We start from the raw sequence: 26,085 nt of genomic DNA, 5'->3' as shown, positions 1-26,085 counted from the left end.
CCCTTTAGCATAGTGGTGACAAAGTGCCAAGGATGAAAATAGAGTTAAATTTCTGGGATGGCCAAGATGGGTGTTTTTCACAGGCTGCTGCAATGCAACACCACCTTTCCCTATTAATATCTGTTTGCTACAACATTGTCCGGAATTGCTATGAATTGTTCTGGTTTCCTCAAACCACCAAAGCAGAATTGTTCACCCTACTGCTTTTTGTTTGTTATTCATATAAAAACCTCTTAGATCGTAAGAGTCAGCTGTCAAAGCCAGGGACTTAATTTACAAGGTTAGCATGCATGCAGGTAACAAAACCACACTCCTTACAAAAAAATGATCCCAGGTCCGAAGTCTTGATTTAAACAAATTGATTAAAATGGCTGTGTAATTAAACAGGAACAATCCCTTGTGTAGGTTCCTTAAATTGATTTAAGGCCTGGTCTGCACATAGATTTTTGTACCAGTATAATTATGACTGCAAGGGGTATGATTTCTTTAATGTAATAATTACTGTGTGGCCATTAGAAGTGCAGCTGGTGTGACTCCTGGTGTGAATGCTGTTCTGCTGGCATAATGGCATCTTTATTTGGTACAGGTCATTCTGGCTCCTGTGCAGGCATAAATTCTGTTGCATATATATTTAAAGCATCCAGCTGGTATAAATGTATCTGTTTTACTACCTCTAGGTATATTGGTACTGTACCCTTCATAAAGGTGGTTGATGTGTTGAAGTTGTTTATTGTTGTGGGCACTGGGAGGAATCCCGCTTGGCTTTTGGGTCATTGTGAGTTTGGAGGCCTTTGAGCAAAAGTCCCTAAAAGGTCTAAAGAGTTTTTCTGTGCTTGTTCAGGAACTGGCTATGCTAAAAAATGTGGTGGTGAAGAGCAGAGGAGGCTAGGCCTTGCTGCATCACACAGGCGGCACTGACGGCCAGTGTCAGACAAGACTAGTGCACATGGCAAGCCTGAGTGTAATTACCCTTGAGCACCATGGATGCTTCTTATAGCTGCACTTTCTGGATGGTGGAACTGGCGTCCAGGGTGGCATAAATGCCAGATCTTCTTAATACACAGGTCTGACCCACAGGGTAACAGGAATTGTGGAGAATGAGAGTTTACCTCCTCTCCTTTGGAAAGAGAGAATAGCATCCTTTCAGCCCAGCCAGGGCTAATGACGGAAGTTACTGTTTATCAGGTCTAAACTCCTACATATGAGTGTGGTAAAGAGAACAGAAAATGAGAACACTGTGAGGAACTTGGTTGCTAGTAATATAAGAATAAACATAATGATTTAACACAGGGAGTAAAATTGCTTTTGTCATTTGCTGCTGTGCTAGAGTTTAATCTCGGGGTGAAAACCAGTGCCTTCAATTCCATCGCAGCAGCAATCACAGCTTTAGTGAAGCAGATGGAGGTGAAAAAAAGGTAGCAACTTTGTTTTGCATTCTGACATTACCATGGCTTTTATCAGCAATAAAGACCCTTGTTTTGGCACTTCCTTGCAGTGAATGTTTGGCAGCCTTCAGCTCTTCCATCTGGCCATTTTTTGCCAGGAAATACCCAGAAGGGAGGTCGTGGTTGAATTAAATACTGTCTCTAGGGTATTGGGCTTCACATGGCTAATGAGAAGCCTTAACATAGAGAGCTTTTCAAAATCCAAATAGAGTCAAGCAAGATAAAATAGTAGTTATCCTTGCTGTGCTGGAGTGACGTTGCTTAAAAATGTGAAACTGAAGGCCGGACTGAGCACTTGGAACTCTTTCTCTTTGTATCTATACATATGCATTAGATACAGTTCCATATATGTATAAAAGTTTGAAAAAACAACATTAAGGTGAAAAATACATAATTAAAAATTCCTGGAAGTCCCTCCCCTTCCTTCACTTCCTCAGCCCATAAAAGACAATGCAACTGTGGCTGTTTCGTGGGGGGATAGGAACGGGGAGAGAGAATAACTCTGAGAACATCTGAAACAGTTGCGGTCAAGCTTGTGCACATTAAAATAAATTCCAGAAATGTGCCTGAAAGATGTGTGTAAAAGCTTAGATTCTGATCCTGCTTGCTCTGCTGTAAATGCAAGTGAAGCTCTGCTGGATCAAGGGAAATAGTTGAAATTTGTGATGATGTTACTGAAAACACATTGTGGCCTGAAAGAAAAACTAACCATGCCGCAGGGAGAGGAGCCTGGCCTTGCAGATCTGTGTCCTCTCGGCAAAGGCACTTCTGTCAATTTAAGAAATGATTGGTGGGAGTCCTGGGACATGGTTCTGCAAACCTTTGCTTATTAAGTAGTCTCCTTGAAGACAAAATCCCTGATTCCTTTCAGGGAATATTTGTCAGGTGCAATAATTCACTTGAGTAGGAAATTGCTCGCAAACTGCTTTTGTACCAGTTCATCAAAAAAATCCAAAGACGTAGCTATATCTGTGCGATTTCACAGCTCGATGTGGTTGTGCTTCTATAAGATGTTACAGCGGCATGTCTGCAGGAATGAAAAATAAAATGGAAAATATTTGGAGCAGAGGTGCTTAGAAATTACAGACTTTCGTAGGCTATGGCTAACACTAAATGAGCGTGACAGAGCTTGAAGAACTCTTTTGTGCCTTGCTGCTTGACTTGAAGGAACTTGACAGTTTAGCATTGTGAAAGATGCTTCGTGGTTAAACAGTATGAGATGCTCTGATAAAGACTTGTTTCTCAGGCAGGGTGCTGAGCAGCACTCCCTGAGACTAGTTTGTGGATGTGGTATTAAACAAATACATCAGGAGGTGTCCCAAATTTTGTATCCTTGGTTAACAGGCAGGACTCGTATTCATGTTGCTGAAGAGTTCTGCTTAAAAATCTGTGTCATGAGATGCTCGTTTTGCAGGGGTGATGTCTTTGCTAAACTATCCAAAGTACATTTGGACATGGTTTATGACTAGTGGCATAGCTAGAGAGAACCATTTACCTGAAGTGTAATGCTGGCTGTAATTTGTACTGGACTCCACCATCTAACCATTAGGAAAAAGTGCTTTGATGTGTCATATGCCTAAAATAAGCAAAGTCTTCGGTTCACAAACCATCACACTATCTCATATATGCTGATCTGTTTGCTTGTGAGATTCAGTGCTAGCTAGCAGACTTATGTATGCCTTTGATTGTCTTGCAGCTCTTCATATAAATTTAATTGTGTTGGTAATCTGTTTGTCGTAGTTTGAAATTGCACATTTGTTCATGTAGGCAAAAGTGATCCTTCATCAGGCCTGATGTGCACAGATGTTTCGGCAGCTGCTGAGATCATGCCTGCTGCCATCTGTGGGCAGAGACACCTGACCCCTTACATGTCAGGTGGCGACCAAGTTGTTGCATTATACTCGTGGCATGCGTTTGATGAGACTCATATCTGCTCTAAGCAAGAGTGGCATGATTGAGAATAAGCTGGAGGGTTTCTGTCCTGAGCTTTCATTCTCCGTAACTTAGATTGTGTATTTTAATTGGGTTGTACTTACCTGCCTTCCTCAAGCTGGTTTCATCTTTCAGGATTCCTAAAACTACAGACTGGGGATGTGGGAGCACAGGGGTGGTTAAGAGGCTTCCTGAAGTCTGAAGAGACTTGGGGAACTGGTGGCAGGGACAGAGGCTGGGTCCTCTGATGTCTGCCCATCCCTTTCACTGCAGGACCTGCCACAGCCAAATGCTGGTGAAGGGGATGATGATGATGCCAAACACATCTGAGCTGCTGGAAGAGGGCCAGTCTCGGTCACGCTTTTCCCTGGATGGTTGTGCAGGTGGTCTAAAAACTAGAGTGGGAGGAGAGGAGTGGGGATGCTGCAGGGAAACCCAGTGCCCAGTTGAAAATAATCTCTGAGCTCCTCTTTTTGGTGTTGCTTTTTAATGTCTGTGGGGCAGCTTGTGAAGGAATTGCAAGGACGGTTGGAGAGACTTCCTTTGGGGAAGATGGATGGCTGGGATTGAGTCATCCATGGCTGTGTCATTTGAGGATTGTATTGGGCACTGAATACTTTGTGCGTTATTAATGCCAGTAATCATCTTTCTAGTGTTGGAGCTTTATTTAACATATGCTAAAAAAATATCTTTTTAAGCCAGCTTGCTGTGAGCAGTGATGGCTCAGCAGCTGGGAGACTTGTGTATTTATTTTTAATGAATTATGTAGTTTCTCTTTATGTGTTATGGCCCTCTGCACACTGGGAACCCCCTTTCTTCAGCAAATGAGCAGGGCCTTTCTGGGCTGACTGAAGCAACTGCCTTTTTGGAAGGCAGACAATAGCATACACTTATGTAGCCTTGGTTGCAAATACAACCTTGAGCATCAGCTTAAGCTGATGTGAGCAAGTTCAGATTTGCAGCTGCTATTAGGAGGTGCTCAAATGTAAAAAGATACTTGATTTCAGGTCTGGGTGGTTTTTTTCAGCCTTTTAGAGTGCTTGTCTAGGGCCTCTTGCATCAGGCAGGCAGAATCATTGGAGAGCACTGGTTGAAAGCAAGTAGGGTGCTGGTAGTTGCTGGAGTTGTCATGTACTGGCTCAGTGTTACCGTATTTGCAGGGAATTTGTGCTAGATAGAATTGCACCGGGGCGTGTGCGATGTCTTTCCCTTTCTGGCTACATCTGTGTTTTAGTGAGTTTCACCAAGTTGGTAAATAGGCAGGGTATTTGAAAACATTTCCTTTGCTTGGTGTTGAAAAGAAAATTGTAAGGTGATGCTCCAACTGCTGAATCAGATTTTGGGAAATCATTAAATCCCTTGAAGAGTCTTAAGTGTAATGTCACAGGTGGGATATTAACTGGCCTTGTAAGCTCTTCAGTGTAATGAACAAGGAGTGGATTTGAAGGCTTTTGCTTACTTCCATGAGGAATTACTCTCACATCTTCTTTCACTAAAAAGGACACATCAAAGAATTAACTGTACAGGAGATGCCTCTGCTGTAAGGTTAACTTCATAGCATAGAAGCTTAAGAAACTGTTTTTTTATTCCTAAAAGCACTGACAGGACATGGCTTTGCCCTCAGTATTTCCGAGGACTGTGTGTTTTCAGAGTCCTCCTGGCAGATAGTACCCGTGCTGGTAAAGTTTTGGGGTCACAAGTGTCAGATGTTTGCACCGCAGCTCTGGACCAGGCAAGGATGATGGATACTTGTAGGTTTTTACAACTGTCTGTCTGGTCTAAGCACACTAGCCTGAATTCCGTGTGGATTATGTGGCGCTTACAGCTGGGAACTCTGCGTGTAGGTACCAAGCAGATCATACGGATTATATTCTTGTGATGGTAAATATATGTAGATACTCTTTGCCTGTGTATCAAAACATCTCTAAAACAAACTTTGGATGGGCTTGTGCTGGGGCGATAGGCTTGTGAATTTGCTACAGCTGTTAATGCAGGAAAAACAGAGAGCTTTATATTCTTCAAGTCCTGCTATTACATAAAAAATAGGTGAATTTGCAATTGATACTGTTCATGGAATACGTGACTCTAGTAATAAGATTACCTTTTCAGTCTCTCCTTTCCATCTTTTTCTCTCTATCCTTTTATTCCTGGGCTCACCTGGCACTGTAAAGCCTGTTAGGGCCTGAAACTCAAATTAAGGAAATTAAAAGTGTGGGTAGTTGTGCTATTTCAGTTTGCTTGCAGCAAACAGTGGGTGTAGTTTCTTGGGGAAAATAGATACATAAATATGGCCACAGAGAAAGAGGAGGCAGAAAATTAGCTTCGGACTAAGATAGACTCTGTAGGTCTGGTTGGAGAATTGTGTACCTCCAGCTTCTCTTCTGATTCAATGCGGCTGCGATGGTGTAGTCTCTAAACCTGTAATTACAAGATTATGAGAGATGGATTGATGTGGACAGTAGTTAGGACATTAATGAAAATACCATGCATGATGTGGGGAACAATATGCCTTAACGTGCTTTATTTAAAGGAACTGGAGAATAATTCATTCAAAACGCCATGCATTGGCTGCCTGGGGTCTTGTTTCTCCTTTTGAATGTGCAAGCAACTCTAAACTGCTTCGTGGGATACATGACAGTGGAAATTTGGGCCCCTAAGATAAAACAAGGTATTTATAGTAAAATGTTCATTTTGGTAGGATTAAACTACTTTCAGCTGGCCTGTTGCTTTTCAGATGTGCCGGCCAGACAAAAGACCTGTGTGGAGTAATCTGAGATTTACCTCTAGATTTCCTAGAGGAATTAAATCTTTTCTGTTCATGCTGGTATCTTCCTGTGTGCTCACACGACTCCGACTCTTTCCCACAAAAATATGGATGCTGTCAGTCATCTTTATTCCTCTTTGGGATTAAATTACACAGGGGTCGACCAGCTGAAAGACATTGGGCAGCAGGGGACAGGAATCTATGTGTCTCTGGTTCCTGGTTTCACAGTTCCTCCAGCCCTTAACACAGCTGTGAAAAATCCTTTTCTCCTGTGCTTTTTCCCATCTCCTGTGAGCAGTTTCAGTGACAGGAAGACTCCCAATGCCGTTGATAGCTGCAGATATCGGAGCCCATTGATTTGAAGCACATCAACCGTGGTGAGTGATGGGAGGCAGTGCTAGGTTGCAGGGATCTTCCTGCAAAGTGAGACATCATTTGGATTAGGAGAGGAGGGAGGTGGATGTGTTGTCAAGTCTTGCCACCCCTCACCTCTGGCATGTTCTGCGGTTGTCCTTGTGGAGTGCCTCGGTGTGGCAGTGGGTGTTTCAGGCTAAGTGTGGGAAGGAGGATATGTGGACAGGGCAGGATCCCTAGGCAGCTCATGTCTCTCTCTCTGGGTGAAAAGCAGTGGAATAAATGCAGTTGTCCTATGTCCTATAGATGGTGTGTTAGCCATCGAGTTCAGAAATTACTTACTTGATGGGAGGCACCTGGGAACGCTCAAGCAGGTTTGTTTTCAAGGCCAAGTGCTAAAAGATCCACAGCCCTGAAGAACTCCCTGTCTCTGAAATTCTTGGTCATTCAAAATCTTCCAGTTTTGTCTCACGAGGGTTTGATCAGTATTAGGAGTGTGTCAGGGTTCCCAGGCATGACCCTAAATGAATTTCCACATGCCTGAAACCTGAAGACTTGAAAGTCTTCCCATTTGCTACTGGAAGAAACTCACCTGAAGTTGCTTTCTGTCTAACAGTTACTGTTTTGTCCAAAAATCCCAGAGAAACTGATCTGCAGCTGAATGCGGCATTACAAGAAATGGTATGCCAAAGCCATTCGCTTGCATTGCCTCAGCACTTAAGTGAGACCGAAAGAAGCAGGCAGAGTTTCTTTTTAAACAAATACTTTTTTTTTTTTTCTTTGGTATAGCATTAGGTTTATGGCTGATACCTTGTTGCCAGGTTTAATCTCAAAGCAGTTTTATAGTTAGGCTGTAAATACTGGGAGTGGGATAAGGAGTGTGGCATTTGTGATGGAAATGTGCTGGGGCCACGGCTGCGCCATGCTGCTGCCTGCACAGCAGCACACTTGAGTCAGATCAGCGAATATTGTATTGCTTTCTGCGCAGCTGATTTTCTTCCATTCGGTGGCTTGCGTTTGGCTTGTTACCTTCATTTGGAAGCAGTGCCAAAGGAGGAGACTTGTGGGGGAGAGAGTAGCGTGGGCTGTTGAGTGGTTGAAGTCCTGGATTAGGGGTAGAAAGCCCCTAAGTCTTCCCTGTGCCCCCCCTCTGGCAGAAGCCAGACACTTGCTACAGGGTCCTGGAACGTAACAGCAGTGTGGCAAGCCGTGCCCAGCTTTGTGTGAACCCTCGTCTTGGGAAGGCGTAGCGATCTGTGGCATTTCTTGTCTTTGAAAACGCAGGCTTGAAAATGCCAGATAACGTTTGCCTGAAAGAGGAGGATGTGTTTCAGGGAAATGATAAGAGGGGAGGGGCTGCTCTCAGGGGCCTGAGCATGAGGCACCTCCCTCCTTAGAAAAGGGGAAAAATGGATACAGAAAGTGGAAAAGCACACGTGATGCTGATAAATTTGGCCAGAGGAAACCAGCTGAATAAAGGCTGGCAGGGGAGGGCATGGGAGAGAGCCAGAGGAGGGAGCGAGTGTGTAATGCAGCAGGCTGAGCTGCTGTGGTCGGGCTTGCAAACAACGGAAGGGGAAAGAGGGTGTAGCTGGGTGGTTGTGGCTGTGGCTCTCCAGCTCCCTGCCCACTGTCCCTTTTGCCAGCCACGGGCTGCATTCATCATCTCCCCCGTGCTGCCAGGCTGTGGGCTTTTTCCTGTGGAAGGACTGGGCAGCGGCTGCCCCCAGGATGTGCTGTGGTGATGGTGGGCCCCGGCAGCAGGTGGGAGGGGAGGGCTGAGGCAGGACCTGGGGTGAGGGTTGCATCGTGCTGGGAGAGGGTGAACCAGGAGGGATGTTCAGGGGGAGCAAGATGTCCTTGACTTCGGGGGGGCTGTAACATCTCCAACAGTGAATTAATGAACTCTCCTTGGAAGGGAAAATGCTAGCCATACACTTTGGTGATGGAAAAGGGTAAACAAAGAAGTGTGTTCCCTTTGCTGTCATTTCTTCAAGCTAGCTTGACCTTCCCAGAGAAAGACTCTGTAAAGGCTCTCTCCCTTGGAGGTGAACTTCATAGATGAAGAGTGGAGATAGGAGGCAACCAGTCTGGCACTGCTGACTCCACGCTGGGTTACCAAGCACTATTCTGGTCAGGCAGAAAATAGTTTGGGCACTTGGAAGATGCATCAGTTTACTGAGAGCATCACTGTGGCGGTGAAGGATGGAAAGTTAACCTTCCTTTGGAAGAACAGGAAGGCAAAGAGAAGTTAAGCACAGTTACAGTTTTCTGTTTAATAAACAGAGGTGATGAATAGCTGTTTCAGCATCAACAAGCTATGAGACGTTTGATAAGAACCTTGTTGAGTAACTTCAGAAGTTTTTGCCAGACACAGTAAGGTCTGTTTGAAGTGACCTGTGATGTATCAGTGTGTGGCATGGTCTCATGTACTTTCAGGTATGTGCGCTGTCTTCTTCCCAGGCAGGCACTGTGGGCAGCCAGCCAGTATCACTGAGCCCGAATTCAACCTATATGTAGAAAATGGGTAAAAGTTTTTTTTTTTTTTTAATTTGTACTTTGTTTGGGGGTTTTTTTGTTCGTTTGTTTTTTGAGAGGAAGGCCTCAAGGGCAAAGCTTTCCTCCCATGTTCTGGGAAGGGAACAGCCCTGGCCAGAGCTCCTTCTAGGCTTGCTTTTCATTGCTACACTCAGCTGCGCTGTAACTCTGCTGTTTGCCTGCTTTTGCTGATACCACCCAGCTTCTGTTAGCGAGGGCTTGTAGAGATGCATATGTGTTAGCCTGACCTGCATTGCGATGCTCCCTGGTTTGGCAGGGGTTTGCCTGCAGTGTGTTTTGTTGTGCAGCAAGTATTATGGTTAGGTGGGCTCAAACTTACTTGATGTCATGCTTGAATGGGGTTGACAGCATCTTTTTACCACTGGGGCATTTAACAGCATTCCAGTCGCCTTCCTCATCGTTGAGACAAGCTGAACTTCCGTGGTGTGTGCGGTACCGGAGTATACTCCTGGCAGGCACAGGAGTCTCCGGCCAGTGGCTTGTAGGCAACAAATTGCTTGTGGGAGTCTTCAGAGTGATCTGTGGCTCTGCCAGGCACGGGTGGAGAGGGAGAGCAAACTAAGTGGTGCTTTTATCTCCTCAGTGTTTTTTCTTCTGGGTCAGACAAGGCTTAAGATTATTTCTTGGCTACATGAGCAGGGCTCGTGTCTGGAGGGGGAGGAGAGGGGAGGAAGAAGGATGTTTAGGTACTAATGAATCCTTGTTGAAGTTCTTGTTGATTGTCAGTCTCCAGAGTGGGAGTGCATGACAGAAATCCTCTGCTTTCTCTTTTCCCAGGGCAGTATTTCTGCTTCGTGAATTAAAGGGTATGGCTTCAACCAAAGAATAGAAACGCAGCTGTGAGGATGTCAGTGATGTTTCGCCTTAAGAAGGGTTAAATGTACAGTACAGCAGTGTTAATCAACCTGAGGTTTGTGAGATAACAGAGTCTGCAGATATGTACTTTAAGTGCAGGCAATCAATCTGCAAGGGGGAAAAATACAGTAATTTAGTATTTCAGGCTTAACTTAATGTTTATATGGTTGCAAATGACAAAAGTGCAGGACCATGATATAAGCAAAACATTCTCGACAACTTTTAGTCCAAGGACACCAAGCTTTTCTGGGGCAGGGGGGTGGGGGGAAGAGGGGCTGTCTTCTACATTCTAGCTAATTGTGGCCCATCTCTCACCCATCACACAGCCCACACTGGCACGCTTCTGAACTTGAGTTCAAGCTGGGCTTGAAGCAGAGAGCAAAGGGAGCTGTCACCGTGGCTTGCTTGACTTGGCCCAATGTACAGCTTAGCTTTTTCCTAACATGGCTATTTCTAGAGTTTGCATGACTTTGTATAGTTGAGCTATGTTTTTCTTCTCCTGGCTTCTTTTTACACAAGTTTTTCTCATGTGAAATATTTTGGATTAGACAAGATTTACAAGGAGGAGTTGACATTACATTACAAGGTTTGCAGAAGCTATTGCCTTGGCATACTGACATCATATCCCCTGGGGTCAAACCTCTGGGCTGAGAGCCAGCATTAAAAAAGATTTCTTTGCAGGGTGGAAGAATATTTTGTAACTTCACCCCCTATGAGTTCATCCTCTCCCTCTTGTGCTGCTTGTTCATTGTTTCAGATCCCACCTCTACAACATGGAAGAAAAGACTCTTAGCCCTTATGGTTATATTTCGTGTTTAACCGTCTGCTTAGAAGACATTGATGATGCCGCATGCAGCTTGATCTCCTCCTGACTCATTTCTGAATTGCTGGTACATCCCTGTATGCTGTTAAGCCATCTTTGAACCTCACTGTGTCACAGCAGTATACATGAGGAGTAAATCTACTGAAGTCAGTCAAGCAGTACCAGCGTGAAACTGGAGTGACCAGAAAATCATGTCTCCTTTCTTCTGGATTATGTATAGCAGAGAGGAGTGAAAGCCTCAAGTAAAGCAGAGAGAATTTTAAAAGGAGCTTTTTGATTTGCCTACCAGAGACTGGCCAAGTATACTGAAAATAATTTCAGAGACCGCAAGCGGATTTGAAGTGGGTCCCTGGAGCTGCATAAACATGACGGTGCATTATTCATGAGCTAGCTGAGCGATTGCCCTCCTCCGGTGGACTGGGACATGCAGAAACGTGCTTGCTTGCTTCACCTGGTTGACTGGCCCTCTGGGAAGGGCCCACTCATTGCAGAGTGGAGAGCAGGGAAGGCTGCTGATGCAATTAGGCTGATTTGCAGTGTGACTTAGCCGTTATGGGGAAGCCCCTATGAACTGGCTTTTGACTTGTTAAGGCTATGTTTGTCAGACAGTCAACGAGGATCAAAAGTCTGAGGCACACTAAAGCACTGCAAAAGGGAAGGACCGCCTAGGCATAAGAGTACCTGTGTGGTAAACCCGCAGGCTCAAACACAGCTCATCCTTGTACCTCCTGTTATCTCACTTGCAGAAAGCAAAAGTAACAGCAATTTTCATTAGAAGCTGTTGATTGTGGCCTCTTTCGGTGTATTTCTGAATCATAACCTTGTAGAAAGCATACCTCACCCAGCAGGAATTCAGCAAATCCAGTAACAGGCTTATGACGCTGGATCTGGTGTGAGATGTGTCGGCTCAGCTGACCGTAACCTGACCTGAGAGCAGAGGTCTGTCCTTGTTTGTACCCATGGCTGTGACATTCGTGTGGGATGTGTTTTTGGGAGAACTGTGTGTTGTGTGGTTTCTTCTTGAAGCATCTTGTCACAGGGGAGTTCAGTTGCAGAAATGTGGACTTGGAGCAGTTGATACTGGTTGCTGACCATTGCCCTTTCCCTCACGCTGCTTTTATCATTCCTGCAAGCTCCACTTCTGCTTCCCTGGTAGCTGCCTTCCTCTGATTTTAATCCAACAACAATGCTAGAATGACATTTGCTTCCTTTCCCATTCTTCACTGCTTGCTTTACCATCGAAGTGCTGAGACCACAACAGTTGTAATATTAGTGTACCATGAACGAACCCTACTAAAAATACCATGATCGGGCAGAACAGATTAATGTTGTCACTTTAATGTATTCTATCAAGTTTTATTTAGTGTTATGTGTGTAGCAGTGGATATTTTAGCTGGCACAGATGTGCAGTAATGTTCTTAGTCCCAAGACTGCCCTTTCTTGTAATAGTCACGGTTCATTATGAAGAAATAAGTGTTCGGAGAGAGAGCTGGCATAATCATAGCTTACTGGAAGAACTGGTCATGTTATATCTTTGGTATTAGCTGCTGCGGATTCATCATGAAAGCGACTCTTCAGGTTTGGGTTTGTCTCTGACACAAACTCTCTTATTGTCTTAAACATTCATAGCCATTTGAGATAAACAAAGCTGTTGAGATCACCTTGGCAGTCTCCTGCACAGAGCAGAGTTTTCCTTGCAGCGTATTTTTGTGATTGTATTTAATACTAAATATTTTCCCTGGTGGGGATTCCACCACATTCCTCAGAAGGCTGTAGTTCACACTGATCTCTCTGCTGGAAGAGGTAGCTTTGCAGGCAGACTATGTTGTCCTTTCTTAATTCAATCACATTATTTCCATGGAACTCCAGCTTTTAATACCTTAAAGAGTTCCTTTAAATCCTTTATGTCCTGTTTTTTGGATCCACATCTCTCTCTAATATAGATTTCTGCATTGGTGTGTCATACCTGTTTTTCAGTGTGATTGATGAGATTACGCGAGTCATTAGTAAACTGAGATAACCTTTTGAACTGCATTCAGAAGTCGTTGGAATGGGTTGGAGGGTTAGACCATCAGGACAGAAAAGCTTGGAGTTAGATAATCCCCCATATTGGTTTCCAATTTAAGTTGTATCCAAATGGTGTAATAAAAAGCAGAAAAGCTGCTTTCATGATGCTGTGGTTGCAGTCCATCTTCTGATGTGTGGTCAGATGACCCATCAAAGGTTTTATGCCATTTAAAGCCTGCAGAGACAATGCTGAATATGTCAGTGATCACTGTTGTAGATGGATCCATCCAGTGGATGGATCAGAGAGAAGCAGGCACAAGAAAATTGCAATGTGTTTTCTCATACCTATTGAAAGGTCCAAGGTGTTGCGAAGGGTGTTACTATGGGGTTGTGTTTTCCCTTCGTACCGCTACAAGCGGTCTGCAGGATGGGATGTGGTTTCAGACTGTACTATATGAAGGCAGTCTGGATGCTATTGCTGGATCTGGCATGCCCGTTGATCACAGGTGTGTCAGATAGGTAGACAGTAGCTGTGATTTTTTTTTTTTCTTTTTTTCTTTCAGTTCTTCAGTGAGCAGCTTGATTTATTCATGGCAAGCCCGCCAGCAGCTCTTGCCATTCAAGTGGGTGATGTTCTAGCAGTATTCGAGAGCTGGCGGGAAAGGGTGATGGTCTGATGCAGCCAGTCAAAAACTAGCATGTGCTTTACAGGAATGGTTGTTCTGTATCCTGAGCTGAAGCTGAAATTTCGTAGCATCAAGGCAGAACAGCCTCATGGGGGGAAGAGTGGCCTTTTGGAAAGCGTACTTAAATATTAGATGCACTGAGAGGGTGTGTAAGTGCTGCATTAAACTCAAGGACTTTACTAGGTCAGGAAACCCAGGGTGAACACGGCCTTTTGAATAGAGAGGTTTGTTAGTGAACATGTGGAGGCTGTCAAGTAATTAGCTAGAATGGATGGGGATGCTAGATCCTGGGGATGCATGGGTGTACTATCCAGGTTGTATCAACACAAAATTTATGCAAGGCTATAGCTGAGGCACTACCCCATGGTGGGAAAGGTTCTGTTGGAAGAGACCCCCTCAGATGCTCTGCTGAGCTTTGTGGGACAGTCTCTTCTGTCTCTGTAAGGGGCTGTGGAAGACCAATCTTGTAATTTAACAAAGTTAGGTTACCCATCCCGTGTCTGTGACCTCAGCTGGCAACTGCCTTCCTCTCAGAAGCGTGGCAGAGGGCTGCACGAGTATGGGCATTGAAACCCCTGTTCTTTGGGTATTTGGCCTCTTCTGGGTCAGACACACTGGTGTGAATGCTGTGGAAGAAATTGTAGCTGCTGTTCTGTTCAGTAGCAGGATACGAGTCCCTGGGGACGTCGGTCTCGTGCTTTCACTGGGCTGAAATACTCAGAACAGTAAAATGCAGTTGTTGTATTATGAGACCCAAATGTAATACATGAAGAATGTGTGGCACATTAAACCTGTCTGGTTCATACAGAAACTCATGTATAATTCACAGTCTTTGTAAATATGTCAGCTTAATGCATTTGGCACCTATCGGCAAGGCTCTGTCTCCCTTGGGTTAGTCAGACTGACAGCTTCTGAAACCGGACCCTGAATTGTGTGACAAACGGTGCTGAACTGTGAACATTACTGAATAACAACTCGTTTTGAATTCAGAAAAAAAATAAATCTTACAAAGCCATTTTTTAAAGTTCTCCTTAGTAGAATTTTACGTCTTCATCCTTGTTATGATGGAGAAACCCTTGACTTTTTTTAGTAGAGCACTGTTACATCTAGGCATGTACACCAGCACCAAGCTGTGGTTATCCTTTGCTGCAACACATTGCGTAGTGTTTCTTGATGTTGGTGGATTGAAATTGTTAGCCGTCTGATAGTTCTTTCAGGCATTTCTTTGTAGTTTAACTAATATGTATATTTTCCTTCAGACTGTAGCTTACATGCAGGCTTCTGCGCAGGAGTCACTTGCTAGTAGGTGCCAGAAACATGCCATGCTGTGAGGCTCTTAGTGACTGGTATGACACATGTCTGCTCTTCATTAACTGAATTGCCTGCGTTCTGTGGACAAATTGGGCTGTACTTAATGTAAAGCCCGTGGGAGTGTGTGATCCTTGTGTGTTTGGTGCTCGCAAGCACTCGTTTTCAGTGACAGCACTGGTCTTTTAAGGAGTCTGTATAAAGCAGCAGCTTGGTTCAGTTGCTGCTACTCGGGGGAAAAAATAAAGTCCCAAAGGTACCATAGTTATTACAAAATTAATGTTAAATAATAACATGTCTTACTCTGGCTCAGTCAGAGAAGCTGAGAACTTCGAGAGCTGCTGGGCAGTGAATTGCTAAAACACACTGGTCTGCGGGATGCTAGTGTGGGCTGGGCTGGAGCCAAAGTCTGTAGCAGTCTAGAGGAGTTGTCCGGTGAATTTAGCCTGCTTTGGACAGGGTCCTTGGATGAGATTTTTCAGAAGCAGTCAGCATTCAACTCCATTGACCCTAACTCCAGCGGGGGCAGAGAACCCAGTGCTGAGCTTTCCTGGCCTGCTGAATTTAACAGTCTTCGAGTGATTTGAAAGACACTGAGGGGAGAAAAAAATAATCTGCATTTTCAAGGTAGATATAGCACTTATTCTCTCAAGGGCTGCTTTTACAAGTGACTGAAACTCAGTTATAAAGCTCTCTGTACCACGGGGCCCACGTGAATTATTTTCCTGCACGTGGCCGTGCCAAACCAGGGGCATGGGAAGGTGAGGCTGCTTCGCAAAGCACAGCTTTTAGGCTGGAGCTGGAAGCCCTCTTGGGGAAACTTAAAGGCTGTCTATGAGAAAGGAGTTAAAGCAAGAGATTTTAACATCCAGAAGCCCTCCTAGTGCACATCCCCTTAAACTCTGCTCCTTTTCCTGGGTGCTGGTTTCTTCTGCTGTCTTTGGGCTGCCGTTTATTCATGTTTTAACAGCCAGCAGAAGTTGTGTGGCAGGGCAGCCTTCATCCCCTGTTGTAGGGTTTCAGGGTAGTTCTTTCATTCTGTCTTGAATTCCTCTAAATCCTCTCATTGGGAAACAAAACAAAACCTATCTATAATAAAAACAAGAACAAGTCTTCCTGCAAATACAAAAGCTGGCTGCTCTTCCCCACTGAGGCTATCTGAATCAAGCAGTCTTTCCCCTATCACCTTCAAAGCCCTTGATTTAAGGAAGGGGAGCGATTACTCAATCATTAAGGATAATGGCTATTTACTTTTGGAAACAATGGACTTGATGAACCACAAAAAATGACCTAATTTTCAGAAGTGCATTTGCCTTGGAGCAAACCGGCTGGCTTTGGGATGGAAGTGGGTACATTATCTTCATGAGGTGATAAAAAGTGACCTTTTGTTCTGAGGTAAATCACAATGATTTTATTTTTTTCTTATCTGGAGAACTGACTTGGCCCAAAGCATGGATGTGTCAGGCTAGAAAACAATACTAGCATTTAAAGTAATGAGCACAGAAGAAAAAAGTATTTAAAACCTTAATTTACAATTTCTCAGGCTTACCTGACATCTCGTTAGGTTTTCCTGTGATCACCTTCTATATGCTAAATGTATAGCTTTGCTCTGTCTGCAGTAGGACTTTGCCATATATTCATCAATATGTGGAAAACTGTAAAATCACAGAATGGTTTGGGTTGGAAGGGACCTTTAAAGGTCCCCTAGTCCAACCTTCTTGCCGTGGGCAGGGATATCTTGTACTGGATCAGATTGCTCAAAGCCCTGTCCAACTTGACCTTGAAGGTTTCCAGTGATGAGGCACCTGTATTTAGATGTTTAGATGTGTCTGCTTAGCTGACATGTAGCTAAAATGTAGGACCTGCATCTGCAAGGATAATGGAGAGGGTATTCCTATGCTAATTAGTCCATTGAAAAACAGGGAATACTGCTGGACTTGCTGTGTGAGCTGGGTTGAATTATATAAACTGGAGGTGGTGGTGGTGGGATAGAGGAGTTATTTCCCTTCCTGTCTCAGTTCTCCTGATAGTCCTTCCAACCCACGTGCCTGTGGAGATGTGTATCATATCTACAGCCTGGGCTGAAACAGTGACTCCTGCTCTGTTGTAAGTGATTTTGGCATTTATGTGGATTTACTTCTTAGGGTGTAGTCTGAGATTCACTCCTGACTTCAAGACTGGGAGTAAATGCCATTGCAAACTCAGATGAAGAAAGCATTTGGCTTTTTGGAAGAGGTCCTGACAGGGTGCTTATCAGAGGCACAGATGTGCATGGCAGAGATTTTGGATGACAGGATCCTGGTGCTGTTCGTGACAGTTGCTCTGAAATAATCACCAACAGCTGCATGTGAACCTAGCGAAGAACTGCTAATAACAAACTATGTAATGGCAAGCAGAAGAATCACACAGGAAGATCAGAACTGGGGGAAAAAACCCCAAACCACAGAGTTTTGAGCCTATGTAGATGATGCGTTGTAGGCAAGTGACTTGCCAAAAGCCTTATGTGGAAGCACCGCAAAAATGGATGTAGAGCAATCCAGGTTTTACGTGCATTTGTTAAAATGTGGTGGCTATACCTCTGGATTTGGCAATTGATGTTTTCAGGTTTAAGCCTTTTGCATTTTATGAAAGCCAAAGCTTGCATTTTGATGCTCATGTGTCTTCCTCTTGCCCATGGATGCTTTCTCCCGGTGGAGAACTCCAGATGCACTTCTTGTCAGACAAACTGGCTATCATTGCCTTCAGACATCCCTCTCTTCTTGCCTCTAGTGGAGTACACAGACCCTAGCAATGATACAACGTGAAATTTGTGATGACTGTTGGAAGGTGAAGTCTCTGTCAGTGCCAATATTGAGCTCGGTAGGGTGGCTTGTAGTTGGATATTTTGTTCTTGGGCTCGTTAGCAGTTTTTGCATGATACGCCCAATGATTTTACTGGTAGAATATGAGGATCTGAATCTTATTTATGCTATTGCACTACCTCCTACTGTAAAAATACTTTAAAATGCCTCTGTAATAAATACATAAATGCTTTAAAGCTGGTTTAGACTTAAGGGAATGGAGTGATGAGGCCACTGGGCTCTTAAGAATCAGACTCATAATAGTTAATATCTCCAAAGGGCATTGCTGTATTGGCAGCCGATAATATGTTCCAATTTATAGGGGATGTGTTACTCAGCATTGCAAGCTTAACTGGCAGCTGGGTGGACTTCTGGTACAGGGAGAGGGTCGTCATTCAGTGCTTGCAGCGAAGCCTCCACACTTCTGCTGCTGTCTTTGTCCTCTAGGAGATACATCAAAGACTTTGGCAGAGCCCAGACTCTTTTTTTTTTACTTCAATTTTAGATCATTTTGGCATTTATTGCCCTTTCTGCTGTTGCTTAGTTCAAGTGGAATTATGTGATCCAGATTGTCTTCCTGCAGTGGATGGACTTCTATCACGTGTGGTGTCTTCCATGTGCTAATGAACTTAAGCATAAATGCTTATTCTTTCCTGGTTAAACACAAGAAATAGATGTTTAAAAATATGTCTATTGGCAGTTTCATTTCACATGTAGGTTCCCAGTGGCCTCATGCTGAATCAAAGGGGTGATTCTAAACTACAATATGGCTAATTTAGTTGACAAAAAAGCATTTGATAAAAGCAGTAACTGTGATGTCTCTCTAGAAAGTACAAATATGCTTGTGTATGTGTATACAGAAAGGAAGAGCATTGCCCTTTAACAACTGCATGCACCTTTGGAGTATATTTTAAACTGTTTTACTGCAAATACTTTGTTTTATTGGCAGTATGCAATTACAGTGGTCAAAGATGATCTAAGGTCTATAGAAAGACACAGTAATTTCTATTTGATCAACTGATGAAGCTGGGACAAAACCCAAGCTTTCAAGCACACAAACCTTTCTTTGTGTGTGTGTTTTGTTTTGTTGTTTTTTTTTTTAATTTATTTTTTGAGTGTTACAGGAGCTTTAATGAGTGAGACAGACACACTGAAACTTCAGCAGACTTTCTGTTCTGTAGTTTTATTTTGCATTCTGGGCAGTGAACCATACTAAAGCTCTTTCCACTTCACTGGTGCACGCCGGAAAGTGTAACTGAGAGCTTAGGTAGTTTTGAGCAGACACTGCAGTAAAATTCCCTTCTGACCCTTTTTGCCATTCAGGCTTTTGCCAATGCTGCTAAGTCACCTAAAAGGCTGGATTTAAAAATACCTTGCGCAGTCAGAGCTGGTTAATCTGTGCTTGGTTTAGATGTCTGGACACGCAAAAAGTTCTCGTTGATGATGGGTTATGCTGTTGGCATGTGTGCCATTGCCTTGTTTTAGGACCTTTTGGTACCGTAGATTTGACCACATTTGAATGCAGCTCCATCCCTTCAGCATGTGCAGAAGACGAAGATTTTCTTTATACTTCAGGCAGAAGACGAAGATTTTCTTTATACTTCAGGCAGGAGAGATGGCTCTCGCATCTCAAGCATTCTGGATCACAGCAGCAGAGGGCTCGGGCTCTCAAGTACAGAAGGTGGGAGCACAAGAACAGGAGCAAAATCAGGCTGAGAGTCACAGGTTTCTGCGGTGGCAGCTCAAAACTGTCCCCAAATGCAAAGGTGTCTAACTGGTGCCCTGCATGCCCTAACCTAGCCAGGCTGGTGATCAGCGACAGTGAGTAGTACAGACATCAGCACACCCTGGACAAAGTCACCAGGCGTCCTTTGGTCCGTGACAGCCCGTGCTGCCGTGATTTCATTGCCTGCTAGAGTAAAACTCACTCAAGTGGGTCAGCACGTGCAACAGTCACATTCTGCTTGCGGTGTAGGCATGACCTCGGAGAACAGTGGTGGGGTGCTGTCTCCACAGGTGTGAGGGACACAGCAACTGTGACCCCAGATGTCCTACAACTGCTCCCCTTCAAAATGGGGATACAACTTAAGGTAGATGAAAGGTGTGAATCCCCATGCAGGCCTTTCTTGATTATTCTAATTCAGGGTGGTGATTCGATATGATGATATTATATATGAGTTTATGACTCCATGGGCTGAACTCGGGCTTGACTTTGACTTGTTAAGCTATTATGAAACCTGAAATAGTTATACTAACAGAAACAATACTGGTGCAGCTGTATAGTTAGAAAGATGGTTTACACCACTGTAGTTTCTTTCTGTAAGAAGCATGAAATAAGCTATGCTAAAATAGAGCATGATACAGATATAACTGTTTTCACAACAGATGGACTGGGGAATCTGAGTGCTTAGGAAAGGTTTTAAGAATGAATCCAGAGTTTAGACTATAACTGTTTCCCATTTCTGTGGGTGGCTACTAATAAGCTAAATTAGGATGCTTGTATTCTAAAATACTTCTCTTACTTTAAAATTTCAGATTTACATTCAAGTAGCAAAAATAGCAAAAGTTGTGATGTCTTGTTCACTTGGTTCTACCTTTTGGCTCTCTTGCTACGCAGATTACTCGTATCCAGAACAAATGAAGATGTATGTGGCCATATATTAGATCTGCATTGTGTTACCATACATTACATGGTACATACATACAACACGTGTTATCATGCTACATGTTACCATACCATAGGCCATATCTGGCCCATGACCAGGACTCCACTATGCTAGGCACTGTATCAGCAGAGAGCAGAAAGCTGATTCAGTCTGAGCTTTTTATCTTAACAGAAATCAATATATAACAGATGGATATAGATGGTACATGAGGGAGTGCAGAGAAGACAAGGGCATAATATATTTCACAAGCCAGATGTCGGTTCTGATATAGGTGGTACTGAAAAGTTGACACAAAAAACCAAGAGGAGACGAGCAGTAGCAGTAGGAACGGTGGGATGAAGGAAATCACAAAAACACTTGTTGGAAAATCTGATAGTTGGGTGATAGCAGAGGGCTTCACAGGATGATCAGAAGGAGGAATCAATGTCTTGGCAAGTGAGGAATGGTAGATAGGGTGAGAGTAAGTGATGGAAAGCCTTGAAACCAAAGATAAGCTTATGCTGAAAGCCTTGAAACTCAAGATAAGCTTGATGCAAGAACGTGTGGAGAGAACTGGTGAAGACGGCGGTGAGGTGACAGTGACAGGCTTGGACCGTGATCTTTGCCAAACCCTTCTGGGTGGGAGAAGACAAGCTTCGCTTTATCAGGGCTGGAGGAAACTTGTTGAACTCACTGAGATGTTTGGTGCTGGATGCCTGAGAAAGGAAGAACTGTGCAGACACCCTGTCGCAACTATGTGCAGGACATCCTGTCTACCCCTCTGCCTTAACACAGGCTAAAATAAGTTGTGAACATGAAGTGTATTTTCTGTTACTCAGCACTCAGCTTGCAGGTAGCTCTGTTTGGGAACAACAGACCTATTTTTCTATTTAGTTTCATTCTTCTCAAGTGAAACTGTAAAGAGGCATGTTTCTGGAAGAAAAGTAACCTGCTGCAGAGCTGAGGAAGTCAGGAGAAACTGTTAGGATCAGCTCTGTCTCAGACCTTCGGCATAATCCAGATTTGTAGACCTAGAAGAAGTGCGTATCCAAGATGACAGCAGGTGATAAGGGGCTGAGTTTTGTTGTCCTCGGGATGAAAACCAAGAAGAGGTGAAAATTGATGGGAAGTGAAACATTCCTTTTCACTGTGTTGTGCTTGAGCTGAAGCCTAGATGTTGTGGATGTGCTGTCGGACAGACGGGCCAAGAATTCACCATGTGCTGAAAGTGAGAAACCTGGGAATAAATAGTTGCACATCTGTGTGCCATCAGTTCATATACATTTGGAACTGCTGATAAAATTAGCCACAGGTAAGATGCAGAGGGGAGAAAATGCTGATCATCTGTGTATAAACAGGACCACACAATATGGGAGAGTGTGTTAAGGAGGGCATGAGTAAAGCAGGAGGAATCAGGTTTGGACAGAGTCATAAAAAATTAAAGCTTTTATGTGGCCTGAGAGACAATCTGAAGAATTATATTAATACAGTTGTAGTATTGTAAGGTCACATTAGTGATGCTGGATGTTACACGATTAACACTGTTAACAATCTTTGTTTAATAAGGAATATAAGTAATCAATGGTTATATTAGCATTCTAATCTCTGCAAACAATTGAATTAACATCACGTGTGACAGTAAGGAGATGGGAGCCTTGTGTGATGAGTAATTGCTCAGTGCCAGCACTGCTACTCAGTTATGGAAGAGTGTAATGTATTTTTTAATTCTGTGAAAGATTTCAGCAGTAACAAAAATGGGTTTGATATTGTAGATGATTCTTTCTTCTTTTTTTTTTTTTCCTGGCCTCCTAAACTAAGTATCTTGGGGAGAGGATTCAGCAAACAGACTGTGGCTAAAGGGGTTCTTCTGGTTCTGATTATATTGCAGAAGCCTTGCAACTAGCTGAAGTTTTTTTGTTGTCAAAACTTGAAAGACAAGAAAGGGGGTGGTGGGGGTGGTGTAGGAGCAAGGAAAGCTATTTGCTGAAGACTGAAACGTACTTTCTTCACAATGTAAAACCTAGAACATTTTTACTGATAGACTTTTGCTGAGGAAAAGCAAATTTCAGTGTAAAAGCCATATTTCATACTGAAGAAGTAAATAAGCAGATGTTTTGAAAAATGATTTCCAATCAGCCTCTGCCAGGTTAAAGTACAAGCTTGGCTCTGTTTCTCTTTTCAAGCAGAGTACTGCACTGCTGGTGGTGTCTGTGATACCATTCATGTGGGATGCTGAGCAGGGGGTAGCAGCAAGACTTACCCTGGGTTTTTCACGGAGGCTGGGGTCTGTGAGGGACATACAGGGGCACAGGTGGCCCTGTAAAGAATTGGTGGGCTGGTGTGGGAGCTGTTGTGCGGCAGCAGAAATGTAAGACTGTTGTGGGCTGTGATGGGGAACCCTTGATGTTCACAGTTCATGGAGAACCCAGGGCCATGTGGCTCAGTTAGCTGTATGTGATCACTGAGGACTCCTTTCTGGTATGGCAGCGTGAGGATTTCTTCATAGATGGTCTCTATTTCCCATCTGTCCTGAAGTTTAAACAATTTTTGGAGGGGTCTGGTGCTTTTAGTCTAGCTTTTTTTTTTCCTTATTGGAAGCAATTCTGCTTCCTATTGGAATGACTGAAGGGAAAAAAAAAAGCTACTGTCAAGGAAATATTTGCTATGATTCCCTCCCTTCTGAGCCTCTTTTCCCTTATATTTTCTGCTATTGTGTATTTAGGCATCCTGCCTGTTCCTGCAATCAATGGGAATTTCTGCCCTTAAGAACTGAGCCATGTAGCAATTTTGTTACCCTGTGATTTCATTAAATATTAAAATTTCCAAGAAGTGAATAATCAGTTAGTCAAATATAAACTATAAACATGGCTTGATTCACAATTCTGCTTGTCTCTTTCATTCAAAGCAGGCATAAAGCTGCTGCCATCTTGACAGGGAGAGCAGTTTGTGCTCTGCTCGATCCCTGCGCTGGTACGCGGACCAGCGTGGTATGTGGTATAATCCAGTTGTTAAAGACTGATGTGGATGAGTTCCAGAAACAAGGCTGGAGCAGAAACAGAGGATCATACTGAGAGATCTGCATAACATATCAAAGTTATTAGATGATTTGCACAAGGAACCTCTCCTCTTAGATGGTCCTGTATTTGCTGCTGAATTTTGCCTTGCCTTTGCAGGAGTGATCAAGACCTGTTTAGGTGTATTAATAGCAAAGTAGGAGTGCTAATGCCTGGTTACCTTACTGCTGTTTCTAATGGGCTTGGTGTAATTCAGTGCAATCACTGGCATTCATAGGTGCGCTATTTTGGTTCTTACTTTCTTTTTCTAATAAACTTTACCATGTTCTTCCTCTGCCTGCTACATCAGACTGGTCATAGTCATAGGGCTTCTGGCTGTTTTCTCTGAGTGCAGAAGTTATTCTAGTTTCTTCTTACCTTCAAAAAATAAAAATAAAAGGAAGCAGTTGAATGTTCTTCTCTTTACTGGAGATGTGCCCTTTCCTGAGTGAAAAGGTTTACAGTCCTTTTGGGAAACATTCAGACAGAGTTCACAGGATTTGCTCCTGGGAGCCTGTTCAGCAGCTGGATCTCCTCTGCCTTTGTAAACCTTACAGAAAGTACTTCTAAACAAGTGATTATCACAGAAATTCCTGACTGGTCAACAAGCAGGAGCTTTGGGAAAGCAGTTATTGATCTGTAAAAGCAGAATAATTGCAACAAGCAGTAATTGGCGAAATCCAATTTCACTCTGCACTAACTGCCCCTGCATATTTGTTATACTGCAGTTGTTGGGTATTTCCCCTACAGTTCTGTCACTGGTCTACCATTAATAATGCAGTTTTAAGTTCATTGGTAGCAAACTGGTGAAGTCATTAAACTTCAGAATCCGTTGCTCAGACTTGCTTCGCGGTGCCACGGTTACTTGCTCTTAGTTAAGCTTTTGCAAAACTTTGGCAGTGATTCCCGTAGGCTATGTGGTGGCACCATGTCACATCCCAAGATTCTCTGAATCACGTTAAGATTCAGGAAGCAACCATATAAATAGAGCTCTCCAAATAGTACCTTTACATCATCATCATGTGTTTCCAGTCGGGGGATAAATACTTCCTCATTCCAGTGATGATATCACTTTTCCAGACCCTCTCTAAAACTATATATAGTCACAGAAAGTGTCCCTGTGCATATAAACTAAAGCTGTTGAGTCATTTAAGACCTTGGAGAACCGGAGAGGATATGCTCTATCATACATCACTGACAGTAATACAGGATGGCTTCACTGTAATTAGTAAAAAGGAAGGTATGGTCTTGAAGTTAGTGTGAGTTTGGAGGTCAATTGTTTTGTTACATATGGACTGACTTTGCACAGATGATTCTTTCTGTTTATCCTTAGAGTTACAAAATGCTGCCCATCACCAGGACATCTGGGTACCTTCCACCTGGGGGGGAGCTGCAGAGTCCCCAGGCAGTGTCATAGCATTTCTGGTAACTTCCACTTTTACAAGCTAAGCTCCGCTGGCAGCAGCGTTATATTTTGAAGGCAATAGTAAGGAAGAAGAGGGATCTTTTGGGCCTAATTTTGAGGATTGCTGAACATATGCACTCATTTCATTGCTTAAAATTCCTGAAGCAACTGTGCTGCAGGCTTCCATAGTAGGCTCTCAGAATTCAGAATCGTGCAAAATTAGTGGTTGCAGCTGAAAGTGTTGACTTCTAATGTTACAGTTTCCCATTCATTTAAAAGAAGGCATCGGGTAGGAATAAGTGGTATTACAGACAGAATAAAATAAGGCATGATCAAGCGTTTGGGCCCTGTATAAAAGTCAGTAACATCCATTAAACCAAAAGAACTAATGAAGGGTCATGTCAATGAGCAATTCTCCTAACACCTAACTCTTCCATGGCTAAAACTGCTTGTTCCCCTGTCTTAATTCTTCTATCATTACCGACCGTGGTGGAGTCTTGCTAGCTGTTATAATGCAGTTTAATCTCAGAAGGCGAGCAATAATCACTGTACGTAGACATCAAACTGAAAGGATGATTCCCTTCCAGTCTTTGGACGTAGAAATACAGAAAGAAAATCATTGTTTAGGCCTGCAATTTGCCACATGGCCGGGGGATCATCTAGAGAGATCAGAGCTCTGCAACACTGACGGCACTACTGCCAAAAGCTGGGAAGGAATGCCTTGCTGCACATTGGACTTTTAATTGAGGGAGGCTGTGAAGACAATTTGCTTAATTGTAAAAGGGGGAGAAGATAAAAAAGAACTCCCCGTCCTGGCACAAAATCATCAGACTAAACTAATCGGCATACTTGTTTGCCTGTTGATGCTTGGAATGCTTTTCTATTCTGCTGCCTTTTCCCAGAAATACCAGCGTTTGAGCCCTTGGGTACAAAAGGCATGCTAGGTGAGCAGAGGGCATGCTTCCTTGTCATACGCGTGCCAAGTAGGAATACCAAGACCTCTCTTTATATCTGGTTTCCACAGATTTCTAAATAGTACTTAACTACAAGGGATTTGGCTGGTATTTTGAGAGGATGAATCTCCCTTTAAAAAAAGGCCCCTAAAAGTCTGAGGCTTCAAGAAGAAAACTTGGAGGGGGCAAATTACATCTCTCAGTCTACCTGAAAGCATCAAAGGGAGCAACATTTCCTCCCACCGCACCTTGCAGGCCCCTCCGGCAGTGATCCCAAATGAAGGCAGAGGCCCTAGATGAGTTGTGCCTGGGGGGAGTGGTGCTGGGAGTCAAGCTGATCAGGGTGTTTGGGATAGCTAGCTGGGCAAAGTGGAATGTACCACCAAAAGCAAGTTTTCTAATTGAGAGAATTGGAGAAAACCACTGCCCTAAGGCTTTTCTCAGTGCCAGAGGGTT

At 43.6% G+C, this 26,085-nt stretch overlaps 1 protein-coding gene across 3 annotated transcripts in view; it reads left to right on the top strand.

Moving 5' to 3' along the window:
* Window positions 1-26,085, top strand: part of GFOD1 (Gfo/Idh/MocA-like oxidoreductase domain containing 1) — a 77,417-nt gene that overhangs the window by 10,160 nt on the left and 41,172 nt on the right. The window contains exon 1 of one of the 3 annotated variants that reach the window (XM_080380491.1): window positions 617-8,259. The exons of the other annotated variants lie outside the window; for them this stretch is intronic. The gene's annotated coding sequence lies outside the window, so the exon portion shown is untranslated. Of the gene's footprint in view, window positions 1-616; window positions 8,260-26,085 lie in introns of those variants that run through there. 3 annotated transcript variants of the gene reach the window in all.

Source organism: Falco punctatus, assembly GCF_963210335.1.
Source record: "Falco punctatus genome assembly, chromosome: 3".
Lineage (NCBI taxonomy): Eukaryota > Metazoa > Chordata > Aves > Falconiformes > Falconidae > Falco > Falco punctatus.
Note: the sequence above shows the minus strand (reverse complement) of the source record. Positions and strands in the feature narration are given on the sequence as shown.